The following is a 5,051-nucleotide window of genomic DNA, read 5'->3' as shown; positions in this document are numbered from 1 at the left end:
TATTCGACCCCTTTGCATGGATAATCATGTCGACCATTTTTACCTGGTTTTGAAATAAATAAATGAAAATGAAGAAAACCTCAAAAATGTAACCTTTCCGCATTGAGTACTTATAGGTGTATTAGTTGACAGGGAAAATAAGAAACCTGTGATAGGGTAGTAAAAAACAAAATGTCTTCACAAAACGGACTATCGTGTATGAAGATTCATGGGTTTGAAGCCAGCAAATGGCATAGTAATGGCCATATTTGTGGCATAGTTTGTTATAATGTGCCCAAATTGGGGATGGTGGTGCATCTTGCCATTCCCAACAATGTTGCTGACTAGACTTTTCAACTTTTCGGTATATAAAAACTCAATTTTCATTTTCTAGATGTCAAAATAGGTTTATTTTGTGAATGGGGTACATAAGATACGGCTCAAAATGGCGCCTCTACATTTTTAAGATAAATTAGGCCACATATTAGTGGAAATTCCCAACTCTTTATGTTTTTTAGTGCTTTCTAGCTAGTTTCACACATTTAAATGACTTTATGCTGATTTATTAAAATTAATTCCAATTTGAAATGTAGGTGTGTGTTATAACTTCGTCCTATAAATCCCCAAAATTCATTTTTACATACATATTGCTTACTACTAGGAAGAAGTGGCGCGACGGCACGCCGCGCCCGTGAAGCATGCAATGTATGCGGGTAGGTAGAGCCGCAAAGAATATTCATACAAAAGAGCTTTATAATAATTTTATTACATGGTTCATCGACTTTTTTTTCGATAAAGGAATATATTAATATCAAAACGTCATCGACTTGGCCTACACAAACAGAGCACGACAAACCATAGATACTTGCCCAAAGCAGAACATACTCTTGATAGCCAAAACATGAAGGATTCAGTAAAGTAAGATGGTAATATGTATAGCTTTGCCACTTTCTAAGACATCAGTAGTCACTTCTATCGTTGGAGGAGAGAATGATGGCTTAGTCTAGCAGGTGTGATGGTAAAACTAAGAGAGGGATCTGCAATTATACATACCACTTAATAATACTTTATTTGAGGTACTCAATATTACAGTAGCGAGTAGCCCATAATGGTCGGTTCACTCTGTTGTAGAGCTGCTGGAAGGGTGGCTCATATCCTACATTTGTGTTGGGGCTGGGCCATGGCAGAGAAAATGACATCTTCAATACAGTTCTCTGGATGGCTAGTTCTTGCAGTCCCATGGCCTTTATTAACTTTCATACCTGCTACAAAGGAAAGTGTTACCAAAATATTACATGTTTAGTCATGGTTTATGCAATTTAACTCTAACTTTGCATTTTTACCTGGATAAGGGCGATGGCTTATTTATCTGGGAGCAATTCTTTGGTCTATTTCTTCTCTTCTCGCAGCCTGCATTGCAAACAACGAATATATGGATTCAGACACTGGTGCAATCATACATAATTTGTAAATGTATGCCTTCTTTTCACCGATCCAGTTGATCGCGCCATGTATTTTACCTTATTTTGCTGTCGGTTGCCGGGTTTGTTTCCATGTATACGAAAAATATGAGGTGGGGGATGGTCTATTGACGCTGGATTAGCTATAAGCAGTATGAGAAGTGTCAGTGTGGGAGTGTACCTCAGCCTAGGTCTGGGTTGATTGGTTCAAGGACGTCTTGAGTGGGCATGTGGCTTCTTGCAGGATCATCAGGTAGATCAGTGGTCACAGATCGCTTAAGTAATTATCTACCTCTGTCCTCAGCATCACATAAACACGATATGGAGTATGCAACTAAGGGTTGACCACTAAATTAAATACTAAAGATGGGGGAAAAATGGTAGGTTGTGCATACACTCAATTTTTAATGTCCCTGAACAACCAAAAATATGACTAACATTATCTATAGATAAAATCAGTGTATTAGAAAAATACCAAAACAACCATATATATAGAAGGTTGGCTAGTTGGTATAAGCCGCTTTGTCCCTATACTCCACTTGCCAGCTATGAATATTTGACATGACCCTGATTGCAGGAATTAATCAACATACCTGCCATATCTCTATTACTCGGTGTGTATCATTCCTGGAATAGTCAAGAAAGCAGACACTCCGCAGATGCGCAATTGAGTTATATCATCCATGGGAAAGGGACCTCACAGTACATAGATGGTTCAGTTGTAGGCAGAGTAAAATAAAAAAGAGAAGAACACCATTTACATGCATAGATGAGAGAGAAGGAGATCTAAGTTGCCGATGCTCTTGCGGTTCAAAGTTAGATAAAAATGGCAGTTCAGTTTTAAGTCGTAAAAACTACTTTGGAAACATAATGTAGATGTGCACCAAGTTTATTTTGAAGTACTTCAATATATAGATTGCCAATACGCCAACAGCGCACTGGCATGCTCACCCCATGCAACGATGGTTGCTTTCTTGCATAAAGCACTGTACTTGATAAATATGTAACCATGACATGTTTTGGAAACCACTAATTGCCAGAACCTCCGATACGTGATGTAAATGTGAAATTTTTCCTATTCAGCTGCCCTGAAAGAGGTGTAACATTGACTACATGAACCAAACCAGGCATGTACAATTCATATCATGTTAGTGGAAAAATCATTGTATGCATGTGAGGTTATCATACCTAAACCAATGATTTATTTCGTGATCTGAAAACATAATGTTTTGCTTTATTCCAGTTGCTCACTATGTGAATATTCTTTCAGTCCTGAAGGGGTGGTCGACTTATCTATATGTTTTTTTCGCCTCATAGAGGGTAAAACGCTCTATTGTCTAGATGGAGTCCTCCTTAAATTGGTGCCTGAATTGATCCACCCGGTAACCAGGGACTGACTCTTCCATCGTGGCACTCAGCAGGCATCCACATATGCAAAATCATCTGACCTAAACAAAATGGATAATGCAATCTGGCGAAAGAAATAAAAAGAAGTCGGACACAGTTCTATGAACAACCATACAGCATTAGTCGTTCTAAAAAATCTCCGCTGTGTAGTCATATCTAACATGTGATCCGCGAAAGAAGCAAAAGAAGCTGGCCACTCTAGTATGGCAACTATACGCTACAACTGAAACATTAACCCAGTGTGCAAAGCCTGAATTTAGTAAAATCAAATTTTGATTAAATAGCTGGGACTATGAACTATGAAGCATTGAAATGTCCAGTGTCAACCAATAGTCTATCCACTGTGCTATTTTGTAAATATTAATTGTTGGGAATATCAGTCGACCATTGCATAAATCATAAAAGACCCAAAGTAAACCATGGAGATGTATACTCTGCTGCAACTGGTGAAATTTAGTACTAACCTAGCGGTCAATGAAAACAAAGTCAACTTCAAAGAGAGCCCTTGAATCGGATCTCCAAATTCCCAGGTTAGCAGATCTGCTTCATCAGTTCTTGAGGCACATAGGAAAGAACCAAAAAATGAAGAGCAGACGAAAGGTAACCAAATCTCCGTAGTCACAGTCCACCTGCAGTCATTTCGCAGTGCTCTTGCTGCGGGCTTCCTCCGCTGCCACCGTCCTTCGCGCTAAGCTTAGCCGATGGAGCAGGCCGCACAGGCGTTGGAGAGAGAGAGATGGATGCCGCTGCTGCCAGTCCCCACGGAGAATGGGACGGCGGCCAGGTGCCGCTACTGCTGCTTGTCATGGAGTCAGGGAAGCCACCTTGCAAGAGGAGAGAGGAAGTGATGCAGGATTCAAAAGAAAGAGAAAGGATACGCAAATCCGAGGAACCAGAGAAAGAGAAGAAAGCACCATCAAATCCAACTGGGTCAGTCAATAGGAGAGGAAGCGCTCCAAATTTCAGCGAGGAAGGGGCCGAGTAAGATTGGGGATTTCTCACAAGCTGTATGTGGTAGCTAGACAACTTATGCAGTCTTCTTCTCCCTCCGACATGCTCCCCGCCGCCTTCCTCGTCTCCAGACCTAGGCTCTCTCCAGTTTCCTTTCCCTGCGCGGCCAAACAAATAAGTAAGTACAGAACAGTAGCAAGATACAAATATTCCATCCCCTTGGCCAGCGAAAGGGGCCAATCGAGCACAACCGCCTCACGAGCTCTCCCTTATACCTCGGTTGTTTGCACGAGAAAAAATACGCGGAACAGCGAGCGAAGAGGAGACGGAGGGGATCCACTGATTGGATTGCAGCCATAAGCCTGAGGGCACGAGGTAGGAACGGCCGGCTGAGGTATCAATGAACGAAAGGGATGGAAGGAACATAAGGAGAGCGGTGGGCGTGGGTACCTAATCCAGAAATTTCTCGTGCTTGCCAAATATGTACAGCGGTGGAGAATGGAAACAACCAGAAGCCGGTCAACAATTACCACGTGAAAGAAAGAAGCAACGTTAGAAGGAAACCGGAACCGGAAGAGACCGGGAACAAAAAATTATAATTTTTTTTGTGAAACTGAAAATTACATAAGCCAGCCCAACAGCTAATTGAAAAGAAGACACGCGTCATCCCATGATCAAAAGAAGGGAGACGAAAATAGCACTTCTACAGTGGTTGCATCACTATGGAGATAGTAAAATGTTTAGCTTTTATATAATGTATGGTATGGCAACTATACGCTACAACTGAAACATTAACCCAGTGTGCAAAGCCTGAATTTAGTAAAATCAAATTTTGATTAAATAGCTGGGACTATGAACTATGAAGCATTGAAATGTCCAGTGTCAACCAATAGTCTATCCACTGTGCTATTTTGTAAATATTAATTGTTGGGAATATCAGTCGACCATTGCATAAATCATAAAAGACCCAAAGTAAACCATGGAGATGTATACTCTGCTGCAACTGGTGAAATTTAGTACTAACCTAGCGGTCAATGAAAACAAAGTCAACTTCAAAGAGAGCCCTTGAATCGGATCTCCAAATTCCCAGGTTAGCAGATCTGCTTCATCAGTTCTTGAGGCACATAGGAAAGAACCAATAAATGAAGAGCAGACGAAAGGTAACCAAATCTCCGTAGTCACAGTCCACCTGCAGTCATTTCGCAGTGCTCTTGCTGCGGGCTTCCTCCGCTGCCACCGTCCTTCGCGCTAAGC

At 41.3% G+C, this 5,051-nt stretch overlaps 1 long non-coding RNA gene across 2 annotated transcripts; it reads right to left on the bottom strand.

The window, feature by feature from the left end:
* Positions 1–866: 866 nt before the first annotated feature.
* LOC127333984 (uncharacterized) lies at positions 867–4,068 on the bottom strand. 2 transcript variants are annotated; one of them, XR_007871785.2, is made up of 3 exons: positions 3,761–3,775; positions 1,323–3,670; positions 867–1,241 (listed from the first exon to the last, which is right to left on the bottom strand). It is a non-coding gene; the product is annotated as an uncharacterized lncRNA (long non-coding RNA). The 2 variants fall into 2 exon arrangements; XR_007871788.2 differs by having other exon boundaries at positions 1,323–4,068.
* Positions 4,069–5,051: the final 983 nt, after the last annotated feature.

The sequence above is a fragment of the Lolium perenne genome, chromosome 2, assembly GCF_019359855.2.
Source record: "Lolium perenne isolate Kyuss_39 chromosome 2, Kyuss_2.0, whole genome shotgun sequence".
Lineage (NCBI taxonomy): Eukaryota > Viridiplantae > Streptophyta > Magnoliopsida > Poales > Poaceae > Lolium > Lolium perenne.
The sequence above is the reverse complement of the archived record's forward strand: the minus strand, read 5'-3'. Positions and strand labels throughout refer to the sequence as shown.